At 42.8% G+C, this 18,288-nt stretch overlaps 1 non-coding gene across 1 annotated transcript; it reads left to right on the top strand.

The window, feature by feature from the left end:
• Nucleotides 1-1,338: 1,338 nt before the first annotated feature.
• Nucleotides 1,339-1,410, top strand: Trnag-ucc (transfer RNA glycine (anticodon UCC)). The gene has a single exon. It is a non-coding gene; the product is annotated as a tRNA-Gly (tRNA).
• Nucleotides 1,411-18,288: the final 16,878 nt, after the last annotated feature.

The following is an 18,288-nucleotide window of genomic DNA, read 5'->3' as shown; positions in this document are numbered from 1 at the left end:
TGTGTGGGACAGAAGCCGTGGTACGTAATTAATATTCGATGACGACCGATATTCTTATGGAATACATAGGTTTCGGGGTCACTAGACTAACTAGTGTAAGTCATAATGAATTTGCACCCCTAGGATTGGAGGGGGGGGGGCGGAGGGTTGGGGTGCAGTTGCAAAGAGAGTGACATAAATGGATGTCTCTGAAATGACTGAAGTAATTTATTCCAAACTTGGTACGCAAATCACTAAAAACGTTACTGTGATATTAAGACGCCTTAGTGTCCAGCGGTTGAGAGTGGGGATGAGAAGGGGCGACATAGCAGCATAACTCTTCAGTCAAATGTGGTATAATTTGGTATTTGTATAAAAATACTGTGGGTATAAGAGACCCCACGATCCCTACAGCTGTATCATTACTATTTGGCCCTAAATACCAACAGGAAAAATAATTTTTAATTGACTATTATTTTAAAAAGTAAATTAAATTAAGTAGAGCTACGTTTACGTAAATTTAGCAAAATGTACTCAGTTGAAGGCAGAGCTAGTTCTTAATGCGGAATAGACATATCATTAAGTCTCTCTATACAAACATACATATTGCGTATTAAAGCATAGTACCCAATAGCAAACGACAGCAAAAATTTCCAAGTGAAGCACTCAACGCAAACGGGTTTAGTGATAAACAACAAAAGTTTTAAATTTTGATTACACTAAGCTGTATGGAATGTAAGTTACCAGCATTTTAAAATGTCTAACAACGTACTAGCAACTGCTTAACGTCACCTGGTAGTAATGTATAGAAGCAGTTCAGATCCGTTGTTGTGCACAGTTGCTTGTACGTAGCAAAACAATTAAACTCTAATCTTCTGCTGGAGTGGGGTAATATCGGTTCTATGATCAAGGTGTGTATATATATGCACGTCTTAAGCATTGTGTTCCAATTCAGCTCAGTTCATGAAGTACTGGTGTCTGCTAGGATTAGCTATCTACCAGTGCATGAAGTATCTGATGATCGCTGTTAAGATAGTAGCTCATGCACTCAGTGCATAAGGTAGTGGCAGCAGCCAGGAACAGGTTTTAGACAATAATATGTGGGTACTGTTCCGACACAGCGCAATAGACATACACATAATATATTTAAAATCTGAAAATTCGCCGTTCCTCTGCATGTTTGCGGGTTGAGTAGAACGGTCGAGAGTCTGCTTGTTTCTGACAGTGAGCCACATTGCGTGTCAAGGAGTGTGCGGTAGAAGCAGCTGTCTCATCCGCTACGTCACGTTTAACGGCACAATGAAACGAGCCAACGTTCCGTTACAATCTCACGACACTAGTCGGACAAAACCTCCGCAAGCGATGGTGGTGTAATGGTCAGCATAGTTGCCTTCCAAGCAGTTGATCCGGGTTCGATTCCCGGCCACCGCACGTATTTTGCACGAATATTTTTCGTTCTAGCGGCGGACGAATAAAAAAAGAAAGAAAATCTGCCTCTGCGATAAGTAATAAATGTGATAAATGACCAAGTTTTACGACCGTACTGGAAATTTACCCTCAGTGCTAAGCACAATGCCTTTAACTGGCTTGTCAGTAACGTGACCTTTTTTTCTTTCCAAACTCAAGGGCACCGATAGACAGGAATTTATTACTTTTTGTCATTGGAACACTGGACTCTCATATATCTGGGAGCTAGATATGGACAGTCAGTGCCCAATTATCTCCGTGTGACTCTCGAGGCAGGTTAAGAAATGAAGAAGACAATGTAGAATCCGCGTTGAAACCAGCAACATAATCTCATGATGGAACAAGACTGTTGAGAAAGCCATGTAAAATTACAAATAAACTAAATTAAGTTGCAGAATGTTTTGAAACTAGTGAAAGGGGATAAAATAATATGTTTTACATTTCATGTCTACTTCCGTATACATACAGTGTAATTAACAAAAAATTTTATCTATAACAGACTCGAACAAATCATTCATTCATTCATTCAAGTCGTATTTTTCACTTTCTTTCTAAAACACACGCAATTCTTATTTTAGAAAAAAAATTCTATGGCAGTTTTTCCAGTTATGCTATTTCATTTCTCTAATTTACATCTAAAAGCCGTTCAAAGAATACGTTTACATAGCACAGAGAAAAATGTTCTCCAAGATATTAAATTCAATTATGTTGCTCTTTTGACAAATGTTCACTGCTTTTGCCATCTTTTTTCTTGTTTATTTATTTCAAATGTTCAGATGTGTGTGAAATCTTATGGGACTTAACTGCTAAGGTCATCAGTCCCTAAGCTTACACACTACTTAATCTAAATCATCCCAAGGACAAACACACACATCCATGCCCGAGGGAGGACTCGAACCTCCGGCGGGACCAGCCTCACAGTCCATGACTGTAGCGCCTGAGACCGCTCGGCTAATCCCGAGCGGCGTTTATTTATTTAATTTTTTAATTGTATCATTGCATAATGCAATAAATTGAAGGATGTGTTTTGCCTCAACATTTGTACAACGTTGTAATTCATTGCATTTGAGCACAATAAAAGATTTTAAATAGAAAATTTAAAGAAGTAAAATAAGAAAAAAAGTATATCACAAAATCACTTCCTTTTTATAAATATAGTGCAGCGCCAACACTTATTTTTTTCTGTTCTATCTAATGCAATGGAATAATAGTGTGCTACTTTTCAACGCCCAGATATCGTTTCCAGGTGACTTGTGTTTCGTAATTTAGATTTAATAGAAGGTTGGGGACGTTTAACCCATCAGCCAGCTAGTATTATGAGTCTGTAATACCGCAAAAGTGGAGTAAGATTTAAGAGCACAGCCTGGCTGCTGAACGAGTGGAATTGAAAAATGAATATTTCTAAATTACGCTTCAGATCATTTTCCACAGGTGTCTGGTAGAACACAGCGCAAGCAGTTATTCAAAAAACTATGATGTGGACGCCATAAGATTGGCTTAGTGGGAGTGAATACTCTTGGCACATGCCAAATGAATTTGACTTCCTAAAAGCCGGCCGTTGTGACCGAGCGGTTCTAGGCGCTTCGGTCCGGAACCGTGCTGCTGCTACGGTCGCAGGTTCGAATCCTGCCTCGGGCATGGATGTGTGTCATGTCCTTAGGTTAGTTAGGTTTAAATAGTTCTAAGTTCTAGGGGACTGATGACCTCAGAAGTTAAATCCCATAGTGCTCAGAGCCATTTTTTTTGTCGACTGTCACAGTGTCTGACAACCAGGAGTTATGGTTGGAGCTTCTATTCCTTTTCGTAACACGAAGTGGCCGTGCGGTTAAAGGCGCTGCAGTCTGGAACCGCAAGACCGCTACGGTCGCAGGTTCGAATCCTGCCTCGGGCATGGTTGTTTGTGATGTCATTAGGTTAGTTAGGTTTAACTAGTTCTAAGTTCTAGGGGACTAATGACCTCAGCAGTTGAGTCCCATAGTGCTCAGAGCCATTCGAACCTTTTCGTAACAGGACCCCTTTAATTGCCATCCGCGTTACACTTAAAGCACAGCGGTTACGTTGACGATATTCTACGCTCCGTTTTGCCGCCCTACATTACAAGCCATCCTGGGATTACATTTCAGCAAGATAATGTCCGCCCGCACTTAGCGAGAGTTTCTACTGCTTCTCTTCGTGCTTGCCAAACACTGCCTTGGCCAGCAACGTCGCCGGATCCCTCCCCAATAGAGAACATTCGGAACATTAAAGGCAGCGCCCACCAACCAGCTCGGGATTTTGACGATCTATCGAGCCAGCTAGACAGAATTTGACACGATATCCCTCAGGAGTACGTCCGACAACTGTGTCAATGAGTGCCCAGCCGAATAACGGCTTGCATATGGTCCAGAGATGGACCAAAGCGTTACTGACTTGCTCAGTTTGTGAAGCACATTCTCTTGAATAAATCATCCTATTTTTATGAGATTTTAATCATTTGTTTGTCTGTTTCTGTAACTCACATCTACAGGTCTTCATCCCATTCGGATAATTCTTCGTGGTGCGTCGTTCCTTTTTCTGTCTTATGGTGTATTTTTACATCTGTCAATGACTCTCAGACCAAGATAACATGCTGTATCCTTCCTTTCAATAAATCCTCAATCCCGTTAAAATATTGCTTGAAATCCCATACTTAACTTGATAGAAAGAAAAATTGGAGTCGACAAGGACGACATAGGGGACCCAGTATTAGAATTTAAAGGACGTCTTAACGACTTGAGATCAAATGAAGGCGAGGGGATAGATAACGTTTCATCGCAATTTCTAAAATCATTGTGGGAAATGGCAACCAAACGACTATTCAAGTTGGTGTGTAGAATATAGGGGAATGGCGATGTACCATCAGATTTTCTAGAAAAGTAACTTCCACACACTTCCGAAGATAGTAAGGACAGATAAGTGCGAAAACTATTGCACAATCAACAGCGCATGTATCCAAGTTACTGACAAGAATAATACAAAATGGTTCAAATGGCTCTGAGCACTATGGGACTTAACTGCTGTGGTCATCAGTCCCCTAGAACTTAGAACTAATTAAACCTAACTAACCTAAGGACATCACACACATCCATGCCCGAGGCAGGATTCGAACCTGCGACCGCAGCAGTCGCGCGGTTCCAGACTGTAGCGCCTAGAACCGCTCGGCCACTGCGGCCGGCAATGCACATAATAACGGAAAATAAAATTGAGAATCTACTAGATGACGATCAGTTTGCCTCAGGAAAGGTAAGTCCTGACGTTGCTCTTATTAATGGATGCAAGAGTAAAGAAAAATCAGTATACGAGTCTGTCGATCTAGAAAAAGCGTTTGACAGTGTAAAATGGTGCAAGATGTTCGAAATTCCGAGAAAAAGAGGAATAAGGTACAAGGAAAGACGGATGATTAACAATATACAAAAGGAACAATAAGACTGAAAGACCAAGAACGGAGCGCTCGGATTAGAAGTGAGGAAGACAGAGATGCAGTCTTTCGACCCTACTGTTCAATCTATACATCGAAGTAGCAATGACGAAATTAAAAGAATGGTACAAGAGTGTGCTTAAAATTCAGTGTGAGAGGATATCAACCATAAGATTCGCTAATGACATTGCTATACTCCGTGAAAGTGAAGAAGAATTACAGGATCTCCTGAATGGAATAAACAGTTTCACGAGTACAGAGTATGAGTTGTAAGTAAACTGGAAAAAGACATAAGTAATGGAAGTAGCAGGAGTGACAATAGCGAGAAACTTAACACCGAAATTGGTGGTGAAGAAGTCGACGAAGTTAAGGAACTCTACTATCTTGGAAGCAAACAACCCACGACGAACGAAGTCAGGAGGACATAAAAGGCAGACTAGCTTAGATAAAGAGGGCACTTCTGGCCAATAGGAGGCTACTGGTATCAAACATTTGCCTCAATTTGACGAAGAAATTTCTGAGAATGCGCGTTTGCAGCGCAGCATTTTATGGTAGTGAATCATGGACAGAGGTAAAACTGGAACAGAAGAGAGTCGGAACGTTTGAGATATGGCGCTACCGATGAATGTTAAAAATCAGGTGGACTGATAACATAAGGAATGAGGAGATTCCCACTGAATGGGCGAAGAAAGGGACTGATGGAAAACAAAGACAAGAAGAAGGAAGAGGATTACATAACGTGTGTTAAGGCATCAGGAAAGGCAAGGATTGGAACACATGCAGCGAATAATTGACGGCGTAGGGTGCTCTGAGTTGAAGAGGTTAGCGCAGGAGAGGAATTCGTATTGGGCTGAATAAACCTAGTCAGGAGACTGATTAAAAGAAAAAAAAGTTCGCTTTCAGCAATAAGCCCTGAGTTAAATGCCTTTCGGCAGTCTATATGACCAATGCATCTGACTGACTGATTTGACAATGGCTTTCAGGATTCCAGGTGTGAAAAGCGCGAACTGGGTTTCACGTGATTGATGTTTTCGGAACAGGAGGAGGTCATTTTTTTCGAGATACCTCTTTGCGTTTGAGCTCAGAAAATGTTCTAAGATTCTACAGCAATAGGTGTCAAGTTTTCACAAAGTTGGTCTTTCGTCGTGTTATTTATAATATTCTAGAAACTTCTGTCTAATAAGTTGTGTTTTGGTTGTCCAGCAGTGCCATTTTTTCCGCTTGACTGCTGCCTTGTTACGCATTTCTTCGGCAGTGTCAACTTTTTAGAGGTTTTGTAAGCTTCAATTTCGAGCCTTTGCTACAACGATTTGACAAAAAGCGTTTAAAATTTAATTCCTTACACATACTGAACTACAGTAACTGTTCGAATAAGATATCTTTCATGCTTTCAGAAAATCATCAAATACACTCCTGGAAATGGAAAAAAGAACACATTGACACCGGTGTGTCAGACCCACCATACTTGCTCCGGACACTGCGAGAGGGCTGTACAAGCAATGATCACACGCACGGCACAGCGGACACACCAGGAACCGCGGTGTTGGCCGTCGAATGGCGCTAGCTGGGCAGCATTTGTGCACCGCCGCCGTCAGTGTCAGCCAGTTTGCCGTGGCATACGGAGCTCCATCGCAGTCTTTAACACTGGTAGCATGCCGCGACAGCGTGGACGTGAACCGTATGTGCAGTTGACGGACTTTGCGCGAAGGCGTATAGTGGGCATGCGGGAGGCCGGGTGGACGTACCGTCGAATTGCTCAACACGTGGGGCGTGAGGTCTCCACAGTACATCGATGTTGTCGCCAGTGGTCGGCGGAAGGTGCACGTGCCCGTCGACCTGGGACCGGACCGCAGCGACGCACGGATGCACGCCAAGACCGTAGGATCCTACGCAGTGCCGTAGGGGACCGCACCGCCACTTCCCAGCAAATTAGGGACACTGTTGCTCCTGGGGTATCGGCGAGGACCATTCGCAACCGTCTCCATGAAGCTGGGCTACGGTCCCGCACACCGTTAGGCCGTCTTCCGCTCACGCCCCAACATCGTGCAGCCCGCCTCCAGTGGTGTCGCGACAGGCGTGAATGGAGGGACGAATGGAGACGTGTCGTCTTCAGCGATGAGAGTCGCTTCTGCCTTGGTGCCAATGATGGTCGTATGCGTGTTTGGCGCCGTGCAGGTGAGCGCCACAATCAGGACTGCATACGACCGAGGCACACAGGGCCAACACCCGGCATCATGGTGTGGGGAGCGATCTCCTACACTGGCCGTACACCACTGGTGATCGTCGAGGGGACACTGAATAGTGCACGGTACATCCAAACCGTCATCGAACCCATCGTTCTACCATTCCTAGACCGGCAAGGGAACTTGCTGTTCCAACAGGACAATGCACGTCCGCATGTATCCCGTGCCACCCAACGTGCTCTAGAAGGTGTAAGTCAACTACCCTGGCCAGCAAGATCTCCGGATCTGTCCCCCATTGAGCATGTTTGGGACTGGATGAAGCGTCGTCTCACGCGGTCTGCACGTCCAGCACGAACGATGGTCCAACTGAGGCGCCAGGTGGAAATGGCATGGCAAGCGGTTCCACTGGACTACATCCAGCATCTCTACGATCGTCTCCATGGGAGAGTAGCAGCCTGCATTGCTGCGAAAGGTGGATATACACTGTACTAGTGCCGACATTGTGCATGCTCTGTTGCCTGTGTCTATGTGTCTGTGGTTCTGTCAGTGTGATCATGTGATGTATCTGACCCCAGGAATGTGTCAATAAAGTTTCCCCTTCCTGGGACAATGAATTCACGGTGTTCTTATTTCAATTTCCAGGAGTGTATTTAAACGCGGGGCGTTTAGATTTCATTATTAATAACATCGCACCATATAGTATGCCAAACACTTGTCAACTATTTTATCTCAGTGCTGTTTCTGCAGTACAGCTTATGTTAACGGGTCAGTGGTATTATACTATTTTAATGTAGTTGATTTAATAGTAAACATTTACACAGTAAATGTAACAGAAAAGTCGCGCATACAACTGCAAAAATCACTGCAGAACTGAATGTCAGCATCAAAATAAGACGGAGGAAGCTCAATAAACAGTAAATCGCAGGGCGAGCTGGAAATCCAAAACCACTCATCACTCATGCATCACGAGATGCTGCAACAATAAAACCTGCACTATGAAGCATTGGAAGAGTGCCGTTTGGCCCCACTAGTGTTGTCTCCACTGTTTCCAACTTCTGAGCGTATTTACGTCCCAAGAGTAGGAAATGGCGGGCGTTCGGTGATGATTTGGAGAGCCATATCGTGGTCGCTTTACTGCCAAAGACAATGTGATCATTTTTATCTGACCAGATCCATCCCATGGTACAATGTTTGTTCCATAACCCTGATGCTGTGTTCCAAGACAACAGGGCCTCTGCTCACACAGCTCGCTTCGTCCAGCACTGGTTTTATGACCACGAGGACGAACTGTCGCATCTCCCGTGGCCGCCACAATCACCAGATCTCAATATTATTGAGCTTTCGTGGTCGACTCTGGAGAGATGGGTGCTTGGTCGCTACCCACCTCCAGCATAGTTAGCTGAACTTGCCGCTACTTTGTAGAAAGAATGGAATTACTTTACATTGAAAACCATTTTTTTTTAGTCATCAGTCTTCTGACTTGTTGGATGTGGCCCGCCACAAATTCCTGTCCTGTGCCAATCTCTTCAACTCACAGTAGCACTTGCAACCTACGTCCTCAACTATTTGCTAGATGTGTTCCGATCTGTCTACAGTTTTTGCCCTCTACAGCTCCCTCTACTACCACGGAAGTCGTTCCCTCATGTCTTAACAGATGTCCTATCATCCTGTCCCTTCTCCTTATCAGTGTTCTCCACATATTCCATTCCTCTCCTGTTCTGCGCAGAACCTCCTCATTCCTTACCCTACCAGTGCGTCTAATTTTCAACATTCGGCCCTATCAGTGCGCCTAATTTTCAACATTCGGCTGTAGCACCACATCTCAAATGCTTCGATTCTCTTCTGTTTCGGTTTTCCCGCGGACCATGTTTCACTACCATACAATGCCGTACTGCAGACGTACATTCTCAGAAATTTCTTCCTAAAATTAAGGCCGATATTTAATATTAGTAGCCTTTTTGCCATTGCTAGTCTGCTTTTGATGTACTCCTTGCTCCGTCCCTCACTCGTTATTTTACTGCCTAGGTAACAGAATTCCTTAACTTCATCCGCTTCGTGACCATCGATCCTGATATTAAATTTCTCGCTGTTTTCATTTCTGCTATTTCTCATTCCGTTCGTTTTTCTTCGATTTACTCTCAGTACATATTCTGTACTCATTACACTGTTAGTTACATTCAGCAGATCATGTAATTCTTCTTCACTTGCACTCTGGATAGTAATGTTATCAACGAATCGTTTCATTGATCCTTTCGCCTTGAATTTTAATTCCGTTTACCTTTCTTTGGTTCTATCATTGCTTCTTCGATGTACAGATTCAACAGTAGGGGCGAAAGATTACATCCCCGTCTTACGCCCTTTTTAATCCGAGTGCTTCGTTCTTGGCCGTCCACTCTTATTATTCCCTCTTGGCTCTTATACATATTGTATATTACCCTTCTCTCCCTATAGCTTACCCCTATTTTTCTCACAATTTCGAATATCTTTCACCATTTTATATTGACGAACACTTTTTCCAGGTCTACAAATCCCATGAATGTGTCATGATTTTTCTTTACTGTTGCTTCCATTATCAACCGCAACTTCAGAATTGCCTCTCGGGTGCCTTTACCTTTTCTAAAGCCAAACTCATCGTTATTTAACACGTCTTCAATTTTCTTTTCGGTTCTTCTATAGATTTTCTCGTTAACAACTTCGATGCATGAGCTGTTAAGCTGATTGCGGGGTAGTTCTCGTACTTGTCAGCTCTTGCACTCTTCGGAATTGTGTGGGTGACACTTTTCCGAAAGTCAGATGATATGTCGCCAGACTCACACATTCTACACACCAACGTGAATAGTCGTTTTTTTGCCATTCCCCCAATGATTTTAGAAATTCTGATGGAATGTTACCTATCCCTTCTGACTTATTTGACCTTAAGTCCTCCAAAGCTCTTTCAAATTATGATTCTAATACTGTATCCCCCATCTCTTCTAAATCGACTTCTGTTCCTTCTTTTATCACTTCGGACAAATCGTCCCCCTCATAAAAGCTTTCAATGTATTCTTTCCACCTGTCCGCTTTCTCCTCTGCATTTAACAGTGGAATTCCCGTTGCACTCTTAATGTTACCATACAGGACCTGTATTAATCCATTCCGAGACGACTACAAGCTGTTTTGAAAGCCAATGCGTTTCCTGCAGTGTGTTAGGCATGGTAATGCATTGTGGTTTTGGTGTTTCCATATAATTATCCACGCCCTGTATATCTAGTCCATGTAGCTTATCTCCGACTCAGTTTCGTGACAACGTTCTATATTAAACGTAAGTACATTTTTCAAGTTATGGTTTTTTTTTAAGAAGAAATTACATTTCTTAATATGGTCCTCTGCGCACGGATCTCATCAAAAAATGATTAGGAACTTGAGTTACCTGCCGGTCAGTTAGTAGCTTCATCGCGTGTTATTTAGTGCAAGGCCGCGCCGGACGCTGAAAGTTATTAATCCCTTAGTTATTAGTTTGCTGTCAGTTCCAGTCGAGCCATCGAAACGGTCGCCGATCAGATTTAGTTCCTCATTTCTGACAGATATAGTGCTTTTTAGCCGTGGTAATTGAAAATAAAATTTGTGCCGTACTCTGAGATAATTTTCTGTTCTATACGGTTACAGGCTGAACGAAGACGCAAGTAAGAAACATTGAATGAAACTACACAAAATGCTACACCGACTGGTGAGCCGATTTTATTTTATCAATCAATGGACAACGCCAGTGAAATGCCACAGGCTTGTAATCTTTATTAGTTCTCACTTAAATAGGCGTCTTCTGATAGGGGATTGCAAATAATGATTACAAATCTGTCAAACATAATAATAATAGTCATGATTAATTTAAATTTATTGATAATTTTAAATGCTTTAAAATTTTTAAAAAATTTCATTGTCCAGTGAATGATGATTACAGTATTAAAGATAGCAAATAGATTCCTACAACTCTTCTCAGTCCATTAGCTGCTGAATTATTGCTGGTAAATATATTTTGTGACGGTATTAGGGAATGTTTATTACATTATCGTTAAGGTTTCCTAATTTTTGGTATGTACTCAGGCTCTTAGAGTTTATGGAGGTAATTATGGAGAATACGGTGTCTTTTATTCGCTTCGGTTGTTTACTAATATTCTCTTAATCACGGGTTTAGCGCATTTTAGCAACTACCATTGTTTCGCGATCTCACGTGATGTAATTTTATTATCCGTATCTTCCTAAATGTTGAAAATTTTGCGTCGTTATTCGTCATATACGAGAATGTAACGTATGTATATTGCATTGAGTTACCGTAGGCCTTTAGCTGGCCTTTGGCTACGTGGGGTTTCCTATCGTGGGGTTTCCTACAAGGGTGCAGCAGGGAGCGAAGCAGTCCCAAGCAACCGGTTCCCTTACTACGTGTTTGCGAACTGAGCCTCCACCACTGCTTTTCTACCCCAGTCGCTCACCCTCAGTGCAGGTGATGTCACCGTTTCTCAGACAGTGTCGTCGTCGACACCTTTCGTTCCGTGCGTTTTCCTATACGACTTCTGTTCTATGCAGTGTACACGATGGAAGTGATAACAACAACGAAAGGGAGGCCGTGTCTTATCAAGGATGGTCATCGTTACCGTATTTATAGGAAAAATGAAGAATATACGAACTGGATCTGAATCAATTATGAACGGAGTAGGTGCAAAGGCCGTGTAAAAATTGCAAATGGTGAAATCGTTGCTCAACAGCAACATTCTTGTCCACCTGACGTAACACATGTGGAGATAGAGAAAAGACTATATAATTGCAGGACAAGAGTTCGTGAAGAAAAGACAGTGCCGGTAGCCCAAATTTTTAAGCAGTAATTTCAAGATTTGAAAGATAAAGGATTAGAATTCGTGGCATATATTCCGCATTATGACAGCTCCAGGACTCAATTGTGTAAGACGAGAAGAGGAGCTATTGTGACAACCCAGAACCCTGGCTCTAGTTCGGAAATTCACCTTAGCGAAGACCTTTTGAAATTAACGGAAGGTAATAGTTTTTTGAAGATTGATGATGGCTCTGTTCTAGGCAAGAGACTTCTAGTATTTGCTTGTGAAGAAGCAGAGAAAATCCTTTGTGACAATGCAACTGTGGTTATGGATGTGACATTTGACAGCTGTTCGAAACAGTTCAATTGTACACAATCCATGTCGACATGGGTAGTACAGAAGTGGCAACTAAGATATTTCCTTTTTCATTTGATTTGCTGCCAGACAAAAGGCAAAATTCATATGAAAGACTTTTTTCTGAATTGAAATCTAAGATGTCTGGGTGGTCACCAAAAAGTGCAGTGCTAGATTTTGTAATGGTCTACAATTAAAGCAATGTATTCAGTGTTCCTTGCCGGCCGCTGGTGGCCGAGCGGTTCTGGCGCTACAGTCTGGAAACGCGCGACCGCTACGGTCGCACGTTCGAATCCTGCCTCGGGCATGGATGTGTGTGTTGTCCTTAGGTTAGTTAGGTTTAAGTAGTTCTAAGTTCTAGGGGACTTATGACCTCAGCAGTTGAGTCCCATAGTGCTCAGAGCCATTTGAACCATTTTTTTCAGTGTTCCTTGAAACACAACTTTACGGTTGTAATTTTTACTTAACCAGTGTCTGTGGAAGAAGATACAGGAAATGGGACTAACGGAACACTACAGGGATAGAGAGCAACTCCAATTGTTTTGTCGCACGTGTGCTGCAGTGGCACATCTTCCACTTACCACTGTCGATGAAGCGTGGATTTTAATAATGGAACAAATGCCCAGTGGAAAGATCACAGCATTTGGAGACTATATGGTTGATCAGTGGATGGAAAATCCTAATATACCTATTGAAATGTGGAATGTTTTTAACCAACGACACAGAACGACGAATGCTGTCGAAGGTTGGCATAGAAAACTGAAGTCCTCAATAAATCAGAAACATCCAAATGTGTACTTTCTGATTCAAAAGCTGAAGGAGGAGGCAGTGAACGCTATTTTTGAAATGAAAAAAGATTCCGTTGGCCTACCTCTTCAAAAAAGAAAGAAAAGGTACATATATCTTGACAAAAGATTAAAAGACATTATGAAAACATATGAAGACTCGGGAGATTTAAAAAGGTGTTTAAAATCTCTAGCCTTTTTACAAAAAATTGAATAAGAAATTACGATTGACAAGAAAAAAAGGTTATCAATTTGCTACTGTAATGCTGAACAACAACAATAATAACAAAAACAACAAAAAATAAACAATAAGAACAAAAACAACAACAAAAATAAAATGAAAAAAAAAAAAACATTTAAACATGCCTATGTACTACGTGCATAGCCAGTACTAAACCTGGATAAAATGTGACGGGATGTTCTTATTTTCATGGCAGTCTGAGGGGTCTAGAGATTCGAAAAGTTGGATGATAAGAAATTTACCGTGATGTTCTGTGTAAAAAATTCTGGAATTTGCTGTGAGCCTTAACAATATTGTTGTTTGAAAACGGTATTTGTAAATACAGTACACATTTTACCGGCATCAATAATGTCGCGAAGTTTACTTGCCGATTCTGGAATTTCGTCATATATGTCATACAAAACTAATTATTTGTATTTGGCGGATCTCATTCACAAAAGTACGCTTTTAACGGTATTTCTAAAGTTCTAATACAAAATGCGCTATTTATTGAATTTTTAACTCAACAAAACTGAAATTTTGCCGGCCGCGGTGGTCTCGCGGTTCTAGGCGCGCAGTCCGGAACCGTGCGACTGCTACGGTCGCAGGTTCGAATCCTGCCTCGGGCATGGATGTGTGTGATGTCCTTAGGTTAGTTAGGTTTAAGTAGTTCTAAGTTCTAGGGGACTAATGACCACAGCAGTTGAGTCCCATAGTGCTCAGAGCCATTTGAACCATTTTTGAAAACTGAAATTTTACTTCGTAAATTTCTTACATAACATGGTCACTCGTCCTGTGAAGCGCCCAGAACTTTTGGTGAGGAAGGCGGAATGAGGACTCAGACAGCTGGTTGCCCACTTTTCTGTCAAAGTTTTTTAAACACGATCATATTTGCCTTTATTGTGCTCCAACAGGAGCATTTTCCAGCTAATTATTATGTAGTTCATTTTATAAAGATGAAATTCCAACTAGATGAACTTTGGTGGAGTCACCGATATTAAACAACGAATTTTATCATCTGTAGACATCAAGAACAACACTCTAGTTATCGAGACTTTATACGCCGCATCTAACCATAGGAAAATATTCTGCAATTTCTTTCAGCTGAACACGCCCATTGTCGCGTAAATCTTTATTTAATTACTAACAGTAAACCCAGCGTTGCCCATATATTTATTCATCCCAGTTTTATGTCAGTTCATCCCCTCTTCCCTCATCTCTCTTGTCCATTTAGTCCTATCTCGTCTCTCTATTCATCTCCTCCTTCCGCCCATCCGTCTCTCTTTCCATCTCCATCGGCCCCCTCTCTCACAACACTTCGTCCTCCTCTCCATCCTCCTCTCCTTCTCCATCCATCTTCCCGTCTCTGTCCACCTCCTCCTCCGCTTTTTCTAATAGTACGTCAAATTCACAATAACACCCCTAACTTATGTATTTATTACAGTGTTCCATTAGTCATTCACCACCTTCCCCCTTTCTCTGTTTACCTGCTGCTCACTCTCTCTTTTAATCTGCTTCTCTCACTTCTCTGGATGCACCTCCTCCCCCCTCCCTGCTCCCATCACGTTCTCCTCTCTCCGTGTATCTCCTCCTCCGCCTCCGTCATGCCATCTCCTCTTTCCCTGTCTATGAAAAAATACGTATATCTGCTAACTTTCAAGCTGATTGACGAAACGATGTTCAATTTATTTAAAGGTAGGCCAACCGTCCGCCATCCAGCATACGTTGGCTTGTATAAATGCCTTCACCACGAAAACATACATAAATGAGCCAACTCCCAAGCTGATCAGTCAATCGGTGTGTAATTCTGTTGTAAGGTACCCTCCGCCATAAACCGTATGAAATTTCACGTAGACGGTGAGGTTTCCCTTGTTTTGAAGATCAAATGTACAAAATTTCATCAAGATCGGAGCAACACTGTTGCTTTTGTTGAAATCCGTAAGTAAAGTACCCTCCACCATGCACTGAACGAAGTTTTATGTAGACAGTGGCCTTCCTCTTGGTTTGGGAAATAGGGATTCATTTTTATACACCCCGCTCGCTCTATGTCGACTTAGTTGCGAAACATAAATAATAGATTCGAACAACAGAAGTCATGTAATGATTTCTGTCGTATAAAGGGCAAAATAGCTATTAAATAATAGCAACGAGATTACGAGAGCAGTCACTTTCAGTGTTACATAAAATAACGTTATACCTTGTAAATTGTCACGACACAAAATGAAGATGATAAGCAATGTGGGACTTCCTTCCGTTTGCGTTTGAAACTCTCGGAGAACTCCTGTAAGGGGAGGAGGGTGGGAGGGGGCAGCAAGGAGAGCCTCAATTTGTTTTGCCTGCCTGGGCCTCTGACAGGTTTAGTACGCCACTGCTCGTAGGAAACGCCACGGTAGGAAACCCCACGACACCGCGCAGTTTGACACTTAACAAGGCGCTTGAGTGGACGACCTTGTTGCCTGGTTTTAGAGGACATAATATGAAGGATAGTGTGTCAGTTCAGTTTACACTGTCCGCTGTCGAGTCACGTCAATGTGACCACCTGTCAGAAGCCTGAATAACTACCTTTTGCTGTGCGGACACCAGCGAGACGTGCAGGAAGATACTTCATGAGGTTCTGGAATGGACCGACAGGGAGAGTTTTGGCGACCCCAGTGCCTTGACCAGCTGGGCTAGGTCTCTCGGATGAGAATCCAAGGCGCGATCAGTCCGAGTGAGGTGGTCCCACAGACTCGTGATTGGGTTTAAACCCAATGCGTCTGGTGGCCAGGGGACTAAGATAAACTCAACCCGGTGCTTTTCGAACTTCGCACGTACACTGCAGGCTGTTGCATTATCCTGCTGGTAGGTGGCATCGCGCCGAGACAAAACAAACTGTGTGTAGCGGTGGGCATGGTCCCCAAGGATAGATGCATACTTATGTTGATGCATTTCACCTGCCAGAATGAAGAGATCGCCCAGGGAATGCCAATACGCTGCAGATCAATACTTAAAGGGAAGAAGTGTGTACAGGGGTGAATAAATACTGTGGTATCGATAGCTACGATGCCACGGCGTAGGTACAAGTTCTTAGGTTGGCACTACGACACCGACATCGACGACAGCGCGCTCTAGCCAGCGCTGTGCAGCTCTACGAGCGCCGCTCAAGATTCTACCCATTTGATTCCGAGTAGACGAGCAAGCAACATTGTTTCTACTCCATAGTGGGCGAGCCACTCCAGATTTTGCCTGTGTAACTTCTGTGAGCTTTAATACATCCGGCTTCGCACCTACGTGCTCCTCAGTGCAAAGTTATGTATTTGTATTCTTCCTATAGTAAAGGTGATTTAAATTTAAACGCAGTACCGAATCATTTCACCTTTTCCTGCTCCTACTCACTTCCTACATTCGGCCTACCCTTCAGTTTACAAGAGCAGACCCACGTGCCGCCATCCAGGCGGGATACAAAAAATAGCCCTATGAGCCAAAGTATTCATGGGACTTGATTATTCAGCTGTTAATAGAAAGTTTATCAATTCGCTGCTCGATCCGTTGTGTCAGACAGTAATAGAGGATATAAAAATGTAGACTGGCAATGGCAAGAAAAGCGTTTCTAAAATAAAGCATATTTTTAAAATCAAAAATAAATATGAAAAAGTTTTTTCAGAAGGTATTTGCATGATGTGTAGCCTTGTGCGGAAGTGAAATTTAAACCAACCAGCACCGCAAGCTAGAAGAGAACGGTTTTAAATTGTGGGGCTACAGATCAATGATGAGGATTAGATGGATAGATCGAATAACTAATGAAGGGAGCGTTATAAATCGTTATAAATATTTTAGCATGCAACCACTAATACCTATTATGAACATAATCCATAGCAACACGTGGAGGTACTTAAACGAGGTGAGAAGAAAAGAAATTTGAGGCACAACTTGACTGAAAAAGGTATCAATTGATAGAACACATCCTGAGGCATCAAGGAATCATCAGTCCGGTAACAGAAGTGTCAGGAGTGAAAACTGCAGCGGGAAATCAAAGCTGATGTACAGCAAACAAGATCAAAAGGATGTAGGTTGCAGTAGCTACACAGAGAAGAAGACTCTCGGACGGAATAGACTAGCATGTAGAGTTGCATCAAACAAGCCCTCGGACTGAAGCCCCCAACAACAAAAACAACGCACCTATAATATTCCATTTGGATAGGACCGATGTTACTTTTACATCTGACTTACTCCCCGTTACGAACGAGTTGCGTAATGCTAGGCAGTGGAACCCATCAAAGCACTGAAAATGCTGGTACACTATTCCGCAAGCTCAGATCTTATTAATTAGTCAACAGTGAGGAGCTGTACCGACCGCCTTCCGGGAGTCGAGGAACACATATCAAGCTGGCTGTTGCTGTTTTCTGCCTTCTGGTCCTCGTGAACGAACAGAACGGGGTGATATGATCTCGCTGTATTTTCCGGCGAACTGAACTAATATAAAAAGTTTTCGGCTTCCCAGCCGAGTAATATCATCGAAATGGCGTTAGGCTCCGATAAATCTCACTCCAAGTTTTCTGGCGAAGTCAGCTTTATATTAAAGCGATCTGTATTGTACGTGGCCGCTGTTTTGAAGACCCGTTTTTATTCTTACAGAAGAGTTTTTTTCGTCTCCAAAGCTTCAAATACTTTAGTATAAAATATGTTCTTTAATTCTACAATAGATTTACATCAACTATATACACTCCTGGAAATGGAAAAAAGAACACATTGACACCGGTGTGTCAGACCCACCATACTTCCTCCGGACACTGCGACAGGGCTGTACAAGCAATGATCACACGCACGGCACAGCGGACACACCAGGAACCGCGGTGTTGGCCGTCGAATGGCGCTAGCTGCGCAGCATTTGTGCACCGCCGCCGTCAGTGTTAGCCAGTTTGCCGTGGCACACGGAGCTCCATCGCAGTCTTTAACACTGGTAGCATGCCGCGACAGCGTGGACGTGAACCGTATGTGCAGTTGACGGACTTTGAGCGAGGGCGTATAGTGGGCATGCGGGAGGCCGGGTGGACGTACCGCCGAATTGCTCAACACGTGG

Source organism: Schistocerca nitens, chromosome 7, assembly GCF_023898315.1.
Source record: "Schistocerca nitens isolate TAMUIC-IGC-003100 chromosome 7, iqSchNite1.1, whole genome shotgun sequence".
Taxonomy (NCBI): Eukaryota; Metazoa; Arthropoda; class Insecta; order Orthoptera; family Acrididae; genus Schistocerca; species Schistocerca nitens.
The sequence above is the reverse complement of the archived record's forward strand: the minus strand, read 5'-3'. Positions and strand labels throughout refer to the sequence as shown.